This window comes from Antechinus flavipes, chromosome 3 (genome assembly GCF_016432865.1).
Source record: "Antechinus flavipes isolate AdamAnt ecotype Samford, QLD, Australia chromosome 3, AdamAnt_v2, whole genome shotgun sequence".
Classification (NCBI taxonomy): Eukaryota; Metazoa; Chordata; class Mammalia; order Dasyuromorphia; family Dasyuridae; genus Antechinus; species Antechinus flavipes.
In genome coordinates, this window is record NC_067400.1 from 241,548,797 (window position 1) to 241,567,087 (window position 18,291).

The 18,291-nt window shown below is 33.6% G+C and overlaps 1 protein-coding gene across 1 annotated transcript in view; it reads right to left on the reverse strand.

Moving 5' to 3' along the window:
* The window catches only part of RIPK4 (receptor interacting serine/threonine kinase 4), a 70,281-nt gene that overhangs the window by 31,257 nt on the left and 20,733 nt on the right, over nt 1-18,291 (reverse strand).

Consider the following 18,291-nt stretch of genomic DNA (forward strand, 5'->3'; position numbering starts at 1 on the left):
CTTGAGAAAACATTTTATAATCAATGCTTCTAACTCCTTTTCCCTAACTCTTCTTTATTCTGTACAATGTAGCAGAATTCAAAATGAAAGAATAGGAGGAAGAAATATAACTTAGCTTTTCCACCAAATTTCTTCTACAAAGGTCTAGAAAACATACCAGCCTAAATTCTGATCAGGAAAATCAAGATAAAATAACAATCAATGATTTTTTCTAATTGAGGGCAAACTGAAGGAGACAGATAGGTCTATGAATACTGGAAATGGGGTTTAGCCAGGAATATGCCTTCTATTTCTTAGCCAGTACCAGATAGTTGTTGTTTTTTTTTTTTAAATTTTTAATAGCTTTTTATTTACAAGTTATATGCATGGGTAATTTTACAGCATTGACAATTGCCAAACCTTTTGTTCCAATTTTCCTCCTCCTTCCCCCAACCCCATCCCCTAGATGGCAGGATGACCAATACATGTTAAATATGTTAAAGTATAAATTAAATACAAAATAAGTATACACGTCCAAACTGTTATTTTGCTATATGAAAAGAATCAGACTCTGAAATATTGTGCAATTAGCCTGTGAAGGAAATAAAAAATGCAGGCGGGAAAAAATATAGGGACTTGGAATTCTATATAATGGTTCTTAGTCATCTCCCAGAGTTCTTTTGCTGGGTGTAGCTGGTTCAGTTCATTAATGCTCCATTGGAAGTACGAGATAGTTTTGATAATTACTGCTTTATAATGTGATTTAAGGACTGGTACTGATAGACCTCCTTCCTTTACTCTTTTTAAAAATTAGTTCCTTTGATATTGACTTTTTGTTCTTCAAATGAATTTTGTTATTATTTTTTCTAATTCAGTAAAATAATTTTTTGGTTACTTCAGTTATTTTTCAGCTGTGTCTGACTCTTCAGTGAGTTTTTTTTGACACAGATACTAGAGTAGTTTGCCATTTTCTTTTTCCAGCTTATTTTATGGATGAGGAAACTGAAATAGGCTTAAGTGTCTAGGGCCATACAATTTATAAATCTCTGAGACCAGATTTGAATTCAGATTTTCTTACTTCAGACCCAGTGATCTATAGCTGTTCCTAATGGTTCAAAATGATATCAATAAATATTAAAATGAAGTCAAAAGACTTAAAAAAAATTTAAAGAAACTGTGAGCAAAATAACTGACTTTAAAAATTGGTCTTTGAGATGAAATTTAAGAATCACTATACTTTGTGAAAGCCATGACCAAAAAAAGAACTGTATCATATTCAAGAAATCATAAAAGAAAACTACTCAGATGTCCTTTTAAAACAATGGAACAAAATAGAAATTGAGAAAATCTACCAGTCATCCCCTAAAAGCAATCCCCAAATAAATACTCAAAGGAATTATCATAGTCAAAATCAGAGCTCCTAATTAAAGATAAAATACTTTAAGAACCCAGGAAAAAAGAATTCAAGTATGAAGGAACCACAGTCAAAATCACCAAGATTTAGTAGCCATATAATAAAAGAACAGAGAACTGGGAATATGATACTCCAGAAGGCAACAGATCTAGGCTTGCAATCAAGAATTACTTACCTAGCAAAATTGAGTATAAAGCTATAGAGCAAAAATGGACATTTAATGAAATAAGGGATTTCCAAATAGTCCTAATATAAAGACCTCATAGGAATAGAATATTTGGTAAAAATAAGAGTTAAGAGAAACATAAAAAGATAAATATGAACATGCAATTAAAAGGGACTGAACAAGGTTAAACTGTTTACATTTCTAAATAAGGAGATGACATATATAGACCCTCAGAACTTTATTACTTTTTCCTATCCTTTTAAGACTCATGCTTTGACAAAACCCAACTCTACTACCTGTCTTCCTTGCTTCTATTTATGTATTGTTACATATGGTTGTATGGCCAGAGCAAGACATTTACTCCTAGAAATTTATATGCTTGATGACAGCAAAGTGGATTACAAACCAAAATGCAAAAAACATATTGTGAATAGGAAATTGGCAGGGGGTGGAAGGGGGCGGGGAGAGACACGGACGGACGGACACCAGAGTCAAATAAGTGAGTTGATGCAAATTTATGCTTCTACAGAAATACAAAAAACAGTCAGAATAGAGAAGAATTTAAAAAAAACAACAACTATAGATCAATATTCCAAATGAATATTAATACAAAGAGTTTAATAAAATACCAGCAAACTATGTATCATCAAGATCACACATTATGAGTAAGCTGAATTTATACCAAAGATACATGACTGGCTCACTATCATGAAAACTATTAAGTATAACTGATTATACAAATAACTGACAAGAAGCATCTATGTAAAACCTCTGTTTTGTTATGTGCAACAACAACAAACTAAAGGCTTTTTACAATAAGATCAGAAGTAATCCATTATCACCAATGCTATTCAAAATTATATAAGAAATGCTAGCTATAACAATAAGAAAAAAGAAATTAAAAGAATAAAACCTCATAAAAAAAAAAACCCAAACTTTTCACGTTTGCAGATTATCATGGTTTACTGAGAAAATCTTAGAGTCAGCTAAAAAACTAGTTGAAACAATTAACAAAATCAGCAAAGTTGTAGGATGTAAAACAAACCCCATATACTCTATTTGTATGTATTACCAAAAAATGAGATAAAAATTTCATTTAAAATAATGAAAGCCAGGGCAGCTAGGTGGCATAGTGGATAGAGCACCTGAGTTCAAATTTGGTCTCAGACACTACCTGTGTGATCCTGGGCAAGTCACAACACCAATTGCTTCAGGAAAAAAAAAAGAATAAAATAATGAAAGCCAGCATAAAATACTTGGGAGTCTATCTGTGAAGACAGAGAAACACTGAACTATATGAACATAATTATAAAAGACTCTTTACACCAATAGATTTAAATAGTTGGAAAAATATTTCTTGCTTATGGGTAAGCCATTCCAAAATAATGAAATTATGATATTAACAAAATTAACTTGTTCAGTGCCATATCAAACTAACAAAGAAGAATTTTATAGAATTGGAAAAAATAATAACAAAATTCATCTAGAGGACTAAATGGTCAACCATATCAAGGGAATTAATGGGGGGGAGGGGAGAAATGAGATCTAAAACATAGTACAACACTGCAATTCTCACAAGTTGGTACTATGAAAAAAATAAAAAGCAGCAGATATACAGAATAAACAGAAGCATGTGATCACATTAATCTGATATTTAATAAAGCTAAAGATCCCAGCTAATGCTACAAGAACTCAATTCAACAAAAACAGTTGATAAAAGTGAAACATAGTGTGGCAGAAATTAAGATATATGTGTCCAACATCCCACATTCTACACTAAAACAGTCTTCAAATGAATACATAATTTAGCAAATTAGAGGAGAATGAAAGAAATTATCTGTCAGATCTATGGATAAAGAATTCGTGATCAAATAAGGAAGAGGTTCATAGGATGTAAAATATTTAATTTTGATTATATAACTTTTTTAAAAATGTAAAACCAGTGCAGCTAAAACTAGAAGAAAAGGATTAATTGTGAGGATGGTGACTTTACAATAAGTTTCTCTGATAAAGGTTTAGTTTCTAATATATGTAGGTAACTGAGTGAAATTTATATGAAGAGCCCTTCTCTTAAGAGGTCAAAAGATGCAAATAGGCATTTTTTCATAGAAAAAAGTCCAAGCTATCAATAACTATTCAAAAATACTTAAAATCCTTAATAATTAGAGAAATGAAATGAAAATTTAAATAACCTTGAGGTACTTATATCCATTGGCTGGCAAAGTTGACCCAAAAAAGGGAAAATAAAAAATGCTGGTAGGATTATGGGAAAACACATATTAATATAATATGGTGGAGCTACTAACTGGTATAGCTATTTTGGAAAGCATAACTATACCTCTAAAGCTATCAAGGTACATATCCTTTGATCCAACAATATCACTACTTGGTCTATTCCAAAAAGACAGAAAAGACAAGAAAAGGATACATATGTACAAAAATATTTATAAGCATCTCTTTTTGTGGTGACAAAGAATTAAACTGAGGCTCATCAATTGAGTAATGGATGACAAGTTATGATATATGAATATTATGTAATTCTCTTTAGTGTAGCAAGTGATGATAGAGATGGTTTCAGAAAAACCTGGGAATACAAAATGAAGTGAACAGAACCAGGAGAACAATTTATACATTAATAACAATATTATAAAAGTAATTTTGGAAGACTTAAGAACTTTGATCAATTCAATTACCAACCACAGTTCCATAGGTCTTATGATCAAAACTATCTACTTTTAAATAAAAAACCGATGGACTCAGATTGAAGATTAAAGAATATTTTCTTTTTCTTGTCTTCTTAATGGGAGAGATTTCAAAATAGAATATAAAATAAAATTGAATTAAAAAATGAACTTTATGCAGTGTGGCTCTGACCTCATCTTTCATGAGCTCTGAAATACTTTTATTTGATCATAATGTATTGTCATTCCACTTTTTTCTCTGCCTTGCAACTTCAATCTTTGTTCTTTTTTCTCACCTCAGCCTCCAAGCCTTTGGTCCCTCAATTCTTTTCTGGACCAGTACACTTATATCACCTATACCATCTTTCCCTCATCTTGACTATTTGCTCTATTATTTAAGGAAAAGACAATGAATTTAATTTTGAAGAACTAATAGCAATCAGCACAGAAATAATAACTGAAACTATGGGAACTGATGAGATCACCAAATGAATTATGCCTTATATTGTCCTCTTTTCCTTTTATCTTTTATCCTATCAGAGATCTTGCCCTATCAAATCCCAATTTTGGGATTCCTCCCATAATCTACTGTCTTTAATACTATTTGCATGCTTTTGCATGATCCTGGAGACAGATACAACTGTGCAATTCCCCAAACAAGAACTCTGTCTCTTGACTCTGGGCATTTTCTCTAATTGTCCATTATAACTGGAATACTCTCCCTTCTCATCTGTTTTCTGGCTTGCCTGGCCTCTCACATAAAATTCCACTTAAAATCTTACCATTTAAAGGAAGCCTTTTCAAACGAGATAAAATTTGAACCCCTATTTTCTGTTGATTATTTTCTATTTATCTTGTATATAGTTTGTTTGCATATTGTCTCCTCCATAAACGTTTTCTTTCTCTTTGTATCCCAAAGAAGCACAATGTCTTACACATAGTAAACACAATGCTTATCGGTGATTGGCTGATTCACTGAATAATTCAACTCTATATTGTCCTTTACTGAGACCCCTAACTCCTTTTTCCTATCAAATAGCTTCCCCTATCAGATATCAGCCTTGAATTACTCCCATCCTTCTTTGCTTTTGTTTCTGCTCATGTGCTATCAAATTAAGTTGGAATAAATCACAGCAACTTTATTGACTAAGTCCACTACAAGTTTATGTGGTATAATTTCAACTGGGCCCTCATCCTAGCACGGCAATGCTTTTGCATCTCCCTAATCAATTCACTATGCCACACACCACAGCATTTTTTCTGAATCTCTTAGCCCCGCCTCAAACTTTTCATGACTTCCTCTCCCCCGCCCTCTCAGTTGAGAACTTTGCTTCCAATTTCACTGAACAAATTGAGGGCATTTGCCAAGATTTTCCTCTTCTCCCTATTTCCTTATCTCACATCGCTAAGATGAATTCCCCATCTAACCTCCACCCCTTTTCCATAATAGAAGAGATGGTCTTTTTTCTTACCAAAACTAAAATCTCCACATATACAAACAATTTCATTCTATCCTGTCTTTTCTAGTAGCATACTTCCTCTATGATCCTTGTTTGCTAATTAAGCTTCAATATCTCACTAAATATTTGCCTATTGCCTACAAACATGAACATGTCTCCACTGCCTTAAAACAAACAAAAAAAGAAAGCCTCCTCAGATTCATTCCATCCCACTAGCTGGTATCCTATCTTTCCTGTTTGTGACAATATTCTTTGAGAAAGGCTGTCTACAATTGATGTCTTCACTTTCTTTCCTCTCATCCTCTTCTTAACTCTCTATAATTTCACTCCTAAAGTCATCATTCAAATGAAATTGCTTTTTCCAAAGTAACCAAAGATCTCAGTTGCCAAATCTAATGACTTTTTTTTCAGCCTCTTCATTCTGGCTATCACTGAAGCTTTTATGTTGTCTTCATTCCCTTTCTCTTGGCTAATCTCTTCTGTATGGGTTTTTGTAACATTCATCTTTCTACTCATCTGAGTGTTCTTTTTCTATCTCCAGTACTGGATTTTCACCTATGTAATATCCACTTATTATGCAGGTTATACTATATATCTTGTCCAGGTCCCTATTCTCATCTCCCTCTATACTATTTCACTTAATGTTCTCATCAGTTTCCATAATTTCAATGATCATTTCTTTGCTGATTACTATTAGTTCTTTCAAATTGAATTCATTGTATTTTCCCTAAAATCTGTCTCTTCCTAATTTCCCTGTTATTGTGGATGGTACCACAATCCTCTCAATCATCTAGATCCCGATTCAGATAACATCCTTGATTCCTTATTCTCTCACACCTATCTCACCTCCTTATTTTCTCACACTTACTTCTTCACACCTAATCAGTTTTCCTTCTATTATTTGTAACTTCATACTTTCTCTTATATGCTTCTCGTTCCTGGGTCACTGACATCACCTTCATAAAGGCAATCTTCTTACATCCAGCTTTTCACTGGAAATCTCTCCTTCCTTTCTTCTTCTTAGCTTCCTAGGCTTCCTTCAACTATAGGTAACCCCTCAATTTCTCAAGAAACCTTTCCTATTTCCCTCCATAATCTTAGTATTTTTTCTCTGAGATTACCTGCTTATTTATCTTTTCTATGTATTGTTTGCAAATTGTTGTTACTTTTCCAGTAGATTCTAAGTTTCTTGAGAGAAGAGATTTTCCTTTCTTTTTTAATCAAAAAGTATTTATTAAGCACCTACTAGGTGCCAGACTAGACTAAGTACTGAAGATACAAAATAAATAAATAAATAAAAAGGAGTTGAAGGCAAAACCATCCTTGCTTTCAAAGAACCATTCCTAGTTCTTAGCACAATGCTTGGCACCAATTGGCATTTAATAAACATGTGTTGATGGACAGATACACCAGCATTATTTCTGTACCTGGAGAAACACACTTTATCTCAGTGAGCCTCAGTTCCCTCATTTGTAAGTTGTCAATCGCTTCCTATTAATCTCAGAGTGTAAACATGACAAAAGCACTTTATAAAAGATAAAACATTAGTACTATACGTATTGCTATATATGAACTCCACTTTCTGCTGGCTTCTTTACTCAAAACAATGCATGGTTTGAAAGTTTGGCAAATATCCAGTCTCTGAAGCTGGCACTACTAATTCTTAAAAATAAGCCATAGAATAAGGTTTCCCAGATTTTTAAAATTTAAATTTGATCCTTTGAAGTCAACCAGAAACACCAGTGTATGAGATTCTTACAACTTATTAACACCAAAGGGAGTGAGGATACAGATGAAAACTATATCCTTTATATTCTGCCCCAAGGGTTTGGGAATCATCAGTAGTTTTTTTTTTTTTTTTTTTAATAAGCTTTTTAATTAATGGATAGGCTCCATCTCAAACACACTTACTGAATGGTAGGAAATGGAACTTGGTCATATGATTACTTTTTAATCCAGCCCTTAGACTTGCTCTTATAGTGGGGCTATTGTTAATTGGCCATGGACACCATCAACTAAATTACAAAAAAAGCTATAACTAACTGGTCCATTAATAGAAGAATTCTTTTAACATAAAATTTGGGAAATGTCAGCAAGACAGACAAGCATACAGTTTTGATATTTATTATTGGTTTGTGCACATCTGGTAAAAGCCAGTTTGACAAGATCTACAAACTAGCCAATAATTCATTTCTGGGTCTCCAGAGTTAATTGTTCAACTCTTGCTGACAAAAACATTACTTTCTTAACCTGGAGAGCTGGTCTTTCCAGAGTTAAAGCTTCCAAATTAGCCCTGTAATGCTTCAAAATAGCTAGAAGGCAAAAATGATTAGAGCAGCAAATAACAGTTTTATACTTCCATCTATCCAATTAAAAACACGTTTCAAAATAGAAATATTTTTAGCTTATTCAAAACAAAATATTATCCATTCAGCAGTGACTAAATATAAACAGCATATAAAACATTCATATATCTAAAAATTTCCTTTGGCCTTCTTTATTATTGAACATATCTAGCCAGTAAAAATGTTACCTTACCCTTTGGGGACAAATCAATGTTCTCTCAGAAAGTCAGAACAGAAAGGAAGATTCTGAATAGGTGTTTCTCTCTTCCACTAATGATCCAAATTAACATGATCATCTCCTTCACAAGTACTCCCTTTCCCTTCCTTTCCCTTACCTTCCTTCTCTTCCTCCCTCTCTCCTTCTTTCCCTCCTTTCATTTCTCTCTTTCTTTTTCTCTTTCTCTCCCTCTATCCTTCTCTCTCTCCTCCCCTGTCTTAGATTGCTTTGATTGCATCTTTCTTTTATCACAAATAGCCTGATTAATTTTAGGTATTGATATACAGGCCTAATCTCCTAGATTAAAGCTTCTTAAACTGTGCAAAGTCATGATTTATGATCAGTTAATGTTTGATTTGTATACCTATTTTATATACCTATATATCTGGGATTGCATAAAAATATCTTGGGAGAATAAGGGTTGTGAATGGAAAAAATTTAAGAAACCCTGTCCTACAAGACTTACCTTCAATAAGTTCAGTTTTATATACCTTCCATGACTTAGTAGAACTTCTTTGAACTTTTAAACACAAATGTTTCAAGTGTCTTTGCAAAAGTCCTATTCCTGATGCCTTATCATGGTGTGAAGGTAATCTTGGCCATGCATCAAAGACTATTCATACCAACATTGGTGGTCCAGCTGACACTTTAGTGTTGGAAAGGTTTCCAAGAGTGATTCTACTGAGATAATCCTTTTACTGTTTTTTTCCCCCCCAAGAGCAGCCTAATTAATCAACTAGAGACACATCACCAATAGGTTGACTATATGGAGGTAAAATTATTTTGCCATAATGAGCAATGAAAGAGAGAAGTTTTAAAATTAATGTCTCTAAGTCCTATGTTCTGCCTTTTCAGGGAAGTGGTAGAGCAATGTAGAAAGGGGGAAAAGATTGCTAAGAGTCAGATTTGAGACTAGCAAGAATTTTTAATTTGATTGTTGGCATTCAGTGTTTGGCTTTCATGTAATGATGACAATGAAAATACAGCTGGAAGAACTAAGTCCTATTAATCTTGATATTATTGATATAAATGAAATCAGAAGGTGTAGACATATGTAAGAATAGTTTGTGGGTATTCTTTGGAATAGATTTTATTGTATGCCCCAAATCTACCAAAAAAATGTATTGGGCATTTAGTCACCATGTATTGAAAGATGAATATAAATACTTATAAAAAGATCATGAAGATAATTGTGGCTTATGCATCAGCATCAGTTGCTTTAGGATGAAATGGTAGCAAAGTCCTATGAAAAATCTTATAAAGCCCCCCCAAATTAAATTAAATTAACATATATTTTAAGCAAATTCAATGCAAAGGTAGGTAAAGATGAAAATGGGAAGAAATATATACGAAAATATGATTAAAGAAAAACAATAGAGGCCAAAAAATTAGACATTATATGGAAGATTATATCATGAACACTTTCTCCCCAAAAAATCCCAAAACAAAACACGACTGGACATGTGAAATACTGAACAATAAAAAGAATGAAAAATAAATTTTAACAAGCAAGGAAAGACTTATATCTGTGGGAATTATTACTGAGATAACTTTGTAAAGTCAGACCATTGACTCAGAGATATAATTACAATTGACAATAAGGAAATGAGAAAACAATGAAAAAAATTAACATTGAATAATTTTAAAAGTAATTGAATATAAAAACTGGACATTGACAAGAGAAAAGCTATCAATACTAACTAGAATAATTTCATCCAGGTGTTAAATGAGTCAGCTAAAAAAAAACCAAAGGCACTAGAAAACACTTCAGTCAACATATGTGATTTATTTGCCAAATGGGGAGAAATATTTGTCAAAGTTAAAAGAAAAATTCATCTGTAAAATTTTTTGAATAAGGTTTTATCCTCATTCAATGGACAATCTTGGGTTTTATGAGGGCATCTCATAAAGCAGAGAAAAATAGGGAAGGATAAAACTAATCAAAAGAAAGCATTGCAATATATTCAATTAATCACAATATTTCAAAGGAATTCAAGAATAAAAATGGAAAGAAAACAAAAGAATGAAAGAAGAAAAAATGGAAAAGATTTATAAAAATATTTTTAAGACAATCTGTTTTCTCCAACAAGGACAATGGAGCCATCACAGCCCCTAACCTTGCTATCATTAAAGTATTTATATAATAAGTAGAAATGGCATTAAAATGAACAATGATGGGAAGAGAAATCAAACTGGATCAAGTATAAGTAGAAGAGATCCATGCTGGATATGATAAACTTCTGAACCATTAAAAGAGTAGATACAAAAACTGTGGAGAAAAAAATCTGGTAACTTATAGATTCCAATTTTAAAAAAGATGACTGAGAAAACATTAATGGCTCATAGACTGATGTGCCTTCACCTCTATATTTACAAAATTGTTTCTAAGAGTAATTTAGACAAGAAGTGATAACATCCTTTAAGAAGATACCAATATGCAAGTGAACTTTCATAAATGTTTTTCAACAATAGAAAACATCTGTTTTGATTTGTTATTTAGTCAATTAGTCATGTCTGATTTTTTTGATTCCATTTGGAGTTTTCTTGACAAGACACCAGAATGGTTTGCTACTATCTTCTCCAGCTCATTTTACAGATTAAACACAAGGAAATTAACATACAGTTATAAAAACTAAAAGTATGTTCAAGGCATTATAAGGCATTGTATTCACAATTACAATTTAATTTTATTTGAAAAGAACAAAAATTAATTACATGGAGAAATGAGAGCTCACAGTAGTGATGACTTAAGATTTACAAATTATTTTCCCTCAACTATGAACTAAAGAAAAAAGCTGAAATCTCCCACACTACATATCCTTAAAACTGGATTGAAGCAAAGCTACTAATTCATAAAAATCCCCATTAACAATATATTGACTTAGTTTTAAAAAGTAATGTTATTCAGGATGATTTCAAAAAGGCCTGGAGAGACTTACATGAACTGATGCTGAGTGAAACGAGCAGGGCCAGGAGACCATTATATACTTCAACAACAACACTATATGATGATCAATTCTGATGGACCTGGCCATCCTCAGCAATGAGATGAACCAAATCAGTTCCAATGGAGCAGTAATGAACTGAACCAGCTATACCCAGCAAAAGAACTCTGGCACATGACTAAGAACCATTACATTGAATCCTCAATCCCTATATTTTTGCCTGCTGGTATTTTGGATTTCCTACACAGACTAATTGTACAATATTTCAGAGTCTGATTCTTTTTATATAGCAAAATAACGGTTTGGTCATGTATACTTATTTCGTATTTAATTTATACTTTGATATATTTAACATCTACTGGTCATCCTGCCATCTAGGGGAGACAGTGAGGAGAGGAAGGGGAAAATTGGAACAAAAGGTTTGGCAATTGTCAATGCTGTAAAATTACCTATGCATATAACTTGTAAATAAAAAGCTATTAAAAAGAAATTAATTAATTAAAAAAATTTTAAAATAAAAAAAAAGTAATGTTATTTATGTTTTGCTGTATTTTCATTTATTCAAGCATTTTCCAATTACATTTTAACTTTGTTTGTACTGGCCAGGTGTGATACCTCTGCCTTATACCACTATGTTAGTTATTTACAAAAATAAAAGGAGAATATTTTTGTGATTTCATTTTGTTGCTTAAGGCTTGTTATGAAATCCTCCTTCACCTAGCCAATCAGGGAGGCATACAAAAGTTACCTAGTCTTTATTATATTAGCTCGACCTATCTATGAGCACTTGATATTCTTCCAGTTGTTTAGATCTAACTTTATTTGTGTAAAAAGTATTTTATAATTGTGTTCATATAGTTCCTGACTTTGTCTTAGCAGATGGATTCCCAAATATTTTATATTATCTATGGTTATTTTGAATGGAATTTTTCTTTCTATCTCTTGCTGCTGGTGGTAGCATAGAAATGCCAGTGATTTATGTGGGCTTACTTTATAACTTTGCTAAAGTTGTTAACTGTTTCTAATAGTTTTTTAGTTGATTCTCTAAATATACTATCATACATCTGCAAAGAAATGCATTTTTTGTTTCTTCATTGCCTACTCTAATTCCTTCTATTATTTTCCTTTTTTTTTAATTGCTAAAGCTAACATTTCTAAAGCAATATTGAATAGTAATGTGGTAGTGGGCAACCTTCTTTCACTACTGAGCTTATTGGGAATGATTCTAGTTTATCCCCATGACATGTGATGCTTGCTGATGTTTTTCATGTTTTTTATTTTAAGGAAAACCTTATTTATTCCTATGCTCTCTAGTGTCTTTTTTAAAATAGGAATGGGTATTGTATTGTCAAATGAAAAGCTGTCTATTCTAACTTGAGGTTTAAAATATGAATACTGCCTTCAGAAAAGGCAAAGGTGAGGGTTATACATAGTGAAACTTTACCAACCCTGAGGAAAAACCAATCCCTCATTGTTTCCTGTCAAATGTTTTATAAAGATGATTTCTATGAAGTATTTATTGTATTTATTTAAGATAAATTACCTCATTTTCCAATTCTTGTAGGAATCTTCACTTAATAATTAGAAATCACCACAAAATAGCCAGAACTTTGAATAAGTATTATTTTGGTCATTCATGAGGAATGGAAAAAGTTGCATTCAGGCAATTATGTCAAAGAAGACAAAATATAATACTGAAAGCAAGTCTATTAATATTTGCAGAATTTGGTATAGTAACTCAAGGAAGCTTACTCAACCAATGCAGACTCAAACTCCTCTGCAAAATTTATTGTTCCCTAGGTCACTGAAAGATTAAATGACTTGCCCAAAGACATAGAGCCAGTAGGCCTCAGAAGCAGAACTTGAACCCAAGTCTTCCTGATCCCAAATTATCCAACATTATCATCCATCATCTTACCACAAAGTAATTTCATACTATCAGTAACACGTGGAGGAAGCAATTTAATTAATGAAATGGGAGTAACTTTCTCATAAAAACAAAATTGAAAAGAAAAATAGAGTATTACATGATAAGTTACTCGGTCGATACAAATTTATTAAGCATCTACTATGTGCCAGTGTTAATACCTGGGTAGACAAAGAAAGGTGGTCAAGTTATACATAGTCTAATATGGGAACCATATAAACAACTGTGTTCAAGCTACATACAGAATAAATTGGAGATAATCAACAGAGGATGGCTTTAAAATTAAGGCGTTACATGAAAAAAGATTACCTATAACATGGGATTTTAATTGATACTTGAAGGAAGCCAAAAGAAGAGAGGAGATGGAAATGAAAAAGATAAGAATCTGGGTATAGGAGAGCACTAGAAAAAAGACCTAGAATGAGGAGATGGAGTATCTTGCTTTGGGAGGAAAAGCAAGAAAGTCATTGTCACTCAATCTGAACATAACGAGAAGGTGTAACGTATAAGGAGATTGGGAAGATGCAGTGGGGCAGGTTAATAAGGTCTTTCGACACCAAAGCAAAGATTTTATATTTGACCCTAAAAGTGATAGTCACTGCAAGTTTATGTAGGGTTGAAATGGTCAGATTGGCACTTTAGAAAGATCACTTTGGCAGCTGCGTGAAGGATGGGCTGGAGTGAGCAGAGACTTGTGGCAGGAAGACAAATCAGTAAGCTATTGCAATAGTGCAAGTTATCAGGTGCTGAGAATCTTCATTAGATGTCATGAAGGTAAAATTGGCAGGCCTTGGCAACACACTGGGGTGGGGTGGAGGGAGTAAAAGAAAGTAAAGAGTACAGGATGATACTTAGGTTAAGAGCTTTAGTTAGTTGTTCCTCAGTATAGGAAAATTGGGAAGAGGAAGAGTTTGGGAGAAAAACTAATCACTTCTGTTTTGAACATCTGTGAACATCTGAGTTTTAAAGTGTTTACATGACATCCAGTTGGAGATAAAACTGGAAGTCACCAGAGAGGATAGAAGTTGGATAAGTAAGTAGATTTGAGAATCATTAGCATAAAGACATTGTTTTGAGGATAGCTGATGAATTAGATCATCAAGTGAAATAGCATAAAGGAAGAAAGAGGGCCCGTGACAAAGCCCCTTGAGATACTCATTTTGTATGGAACCTGACCTGGATGAAGATCCAACAAAAGAAACTGAGAAGTGGTCAGACAGGTAGAAAGAAGAAAAGCAGGAGTGTCATGAAAACCTAAAATAGAGTATCAAGGAGAGAAGAATGATACTTCCAAAAGCCAAAAGAAGTCAAAAAGGATGAGGACTAAGAAAAGGTCATTATATTTAGCAATTAAGAGATCATTGGTAACTTGAACAGAACAGTTTTGGTTGAATGATGAAATTAGAAGCCAAATTGTGAAAATTAAGAAGAGAATGAGAGGAAAGAAAGAATAGGTATCAATTACAGATGGCCTTCTCAAAATGTCTAGCCACAAAAAAGGAGAAGAAATATAAGATGGATGATAACAAATGAAGTTTTTTGAGGATGGGAAAGATTTGGGACAAGTTTGTAAATAATAAGGAAATAATTAGTAGTAAACAAGGAGAAAGTGAAATGGGAAAGATAGGGTAATAGAGAAATAATCTGCTGATGAAGAGATGGAATGAGACTATATCTGCAAATAGAAGGGTTTACTCTGGCAAGGGGAAGGACAACTTCTTCATGAGATTCGGGAGTAAAGGAAAAGACATTGGGGAAAGTATCTGGGAGATATGAGATGAGAACAGGACGACCTTGGGGGATCTCAATTGAGGGTGAAAGAAGGGAAAACTTAGAAAGATTTGTACAAACCACTGTGTTGAAGAAGAGAGATGTAAAAGGAAAAGCAGGAAGATATTGGAGAAACTATAATGGAAAGAGGGAATCAAGAGAAGAGAACAAAGCAAAATTGAGTAAGTTCACTCTCGCGTCAAGATAAGAGAGGAGAGTGTAGCCAGTAAAAAGTTGTTGTCCTTGGAAAGAAGTTAGGATGAAAAGATCAGAGACTGAAGTGAGGGCAAAGGTTTTGAAGTTTTGTAAGCTAGAGGGAGAAGTGGAATGCCAATATAAGGGTAATTCAGAGTTCATAAACATAGAAATGGAGTATATGTGGGTGATGGCATGATTAAGAGTATGACCAATTCATTATGTAGCTATGGTGCAGTAGAGAAATATGTAATGGGAATGAGTAATTTGAGGAATTCAGATGCTAGGATGTTTGAGGGAGTAATCTGTCTATCAGTCTATCTATCTATCTCCTAATACTAGGAGAGAAATTGAAGAGGAGAAAAAGATTATGAACGAAGCACTCATTGAGGAAAGAAAGGGAGTATGTTGGAGGGAGATAGACCACAATTATCAAAATTTTGAATAGTTGTTGATATAATCTAAATGAATCTCAAAGGAGGAGAGGTTACTTAATGATGGTAGTAGAGAGAAACCCTGGGTATCGCACTGAAAAATAAAGAGCATTCCAATTTCCCATCTTGACCAGGGAGTCAGGGAGAATGTAGAGATGTAAAGTCAACAATAGAAAGTGGCAGGAAGAAGTCAGGTATCAGTGAAAGTCATAAGGTGAAAGATACAGGAAAGGCAAAGATTTAAGATTAAATTTGTTACCTATGGAACACATCTAGAGAGCATAGTAGAAAAGGCAGACAGTTTTAAAATCATACACTGGAGAAATTGGATTGAGGGTAATGAGGGAGAATAGTGAAAGAGATTTTGTATAATGGCCACTGTGGATTCAGATTCACTGGAAAGGAAAGGCTACACCTAAATAGAAGTTTATTGTTGCAGAATGAGTTTGAGAGGAAAATGATGTGTAGGATGGTATCCTCTCAGAGTGTTAGGCAACTTGAGGGAAGATGACCAGGAGAGGAATCTGAGAATAATGTTCCTCCCTTATTTTTATAGGTAGGCCAGGCCAGAAGATAAGTAGAAGAAGTAGAAAGGAATGGTATCTCTGTTCTTTGCAGATAGGAAAAGTCCCCAGTAAACAAGGAGGGATCAGTTTGGGAATTAACACAAAATAGAATGGAATTTTCACAGATTTTGAGGTTGGATGCATAGTCAGTCAACAATGCTTTAGTGAGGTCCTACTCTGTAACAGGAATTGTACTCTTAGTTGTAAATAGTAGGTTGCAAGCCCAATGAATCAACAAGATGAAGTGGTAGCCAAAAAAGCTAATAATGTAATCCTGGACTGGATTAAGAGAAAGATGGCTTCCAGAAAGATGGCGGTTATAATCTTATTGTACTCTGCCCTCCTCAAAAATTAACTGGAATACTGTGTTTAGTTCTTAGTGCCAAAGTACAAAGTTATTGATAAGCTGGACAGAATCCATAAAAATGAAATCAGGATAGTGAAAGGCCTTGAGTTTATGTATTATGAGGATAGATTGAAGGAACTGAAAGCATTTAATTTAGAGAAGATTACTCAGAAGAGACAAGAAGGTTGTATTCAAATATTTAAAAATCTGGCATATGGAGAAGGGAATATTGCTTATCTTTTTGGCCCCTGAGGGTAAAACCAAGAACAATGGGGGAAAGTTGCAATATTAGCTTGAAAGCAAGAAAAACTTCCTAGCAAATAGAGGTATCTAAAAGTGCTTCTTCCAGGTAGTAGATCCATGACCCACCCCTTCTCCCACACACACACACACACACACACACACACACACACACACACACACACACACTTTGGAGTTCTTCCAGCAGAGATTTGGATGGCTAAATTATTAGATATTTTTCTACTGAGTTGGATTCTATTTGGGTTGGATTAGTTATCTGCTGAGGTCCTTTCTGACTCAAAATTCTACAGTTCTGTGAAATTCATGAATATGATGAAGCTATTGAGAAAAAATGTAACAAGAGAAAAAAAGAAAAACCAAAAAAGAGCTTTGGGAAATAACAAATTTAGGTTTCTATCCACAGTGGGAACATGACAGCATATATAGAACAAAGCTTCTTAAACTATATGCGATCACAAAATTGAAAGTGAGGGTCACAAAATTATGATTTTTTAAAAAATCAGTAAATGTTTGATTTGTATACCTATATACTCAAGTTTACATAAAAATTTCTCTGGCAAAAAGGAGTCATGAGTGGAAAAAGTTTTAAAAACCTTGATATAGAAGATGAATCAGCAAAGAAGACTGAAATTAAATAGGTAGGAGAACAAAGAGAAAGATCAAAAAGATTCAGAGAAGAAAAAGCATTCAGTACAAAACACTGAAGAGTCAAATGTTACAGAATAGTCAAGAAAGTTAAGGTCTGGAAAAAGTCCACATCAATTGAATAGATTATTGGTAACTGAGATCAAAAACATGTTGCAATGGGTCGATGAGTTGAGTGAGTGTAGAATAAAAGGAGAGTAAGTAGCTTTTAAAAAAAAGTTTGACTAATAAAGGGAAATGAAATCAAGGATCATACTTTGAGGGAATAGGAGGGTCTACTAAAGAGTTTTTTAATCTTTTTTTTTGTTGTTGTTGTTGAGACAATTGGGATTAAATGACTTGCCCAGGATCATACAACTAGGAAGTCTTAAGTGTCTAAGGCCAGATTTGAACTCAGGTCCTCCTGACTTCAGGACTGGTGCTCTATTCACTGCCCCACCTAGCTGTCCCCACCTCCCCCTCTCCCTTTTTTTTTTTTTAATAAAAGAAATGAAAGCAATGATGATTGGGAGTGTAGAGGCAAATTTGCATACCTGAGAAACACTGACCTCAAACTGTCAAGCCAACAGTACTTTGAGGCAATACTTGTGCAAGATATGCAAGGTTTAACATTAGGTATGAAGTAATATCCTTTCCCAAACCACATCCTTATACCTTGTTCTTGCTACCTCAGTTGGAGTATCCCTACTAAACCTAGAGATTTTCCCCAGTAACTCAAATTCCATAATTGAAACCCACAACAACAATAATAAACTAACATGTATACATTGCTTATAATGTGCCAGGTGCGTGCTAAGTGCTTTATAATTCTATCTCATTTGATCTTGACAACAATCCTTGGAAGAGGGGCTATTATCTCCATTTTACAGATGAGGAAATTGCAGCAAATTGGGCTTAAGTGACTTGTCCAAGGTCACAGAGCTATTAAGTATATGAGTCT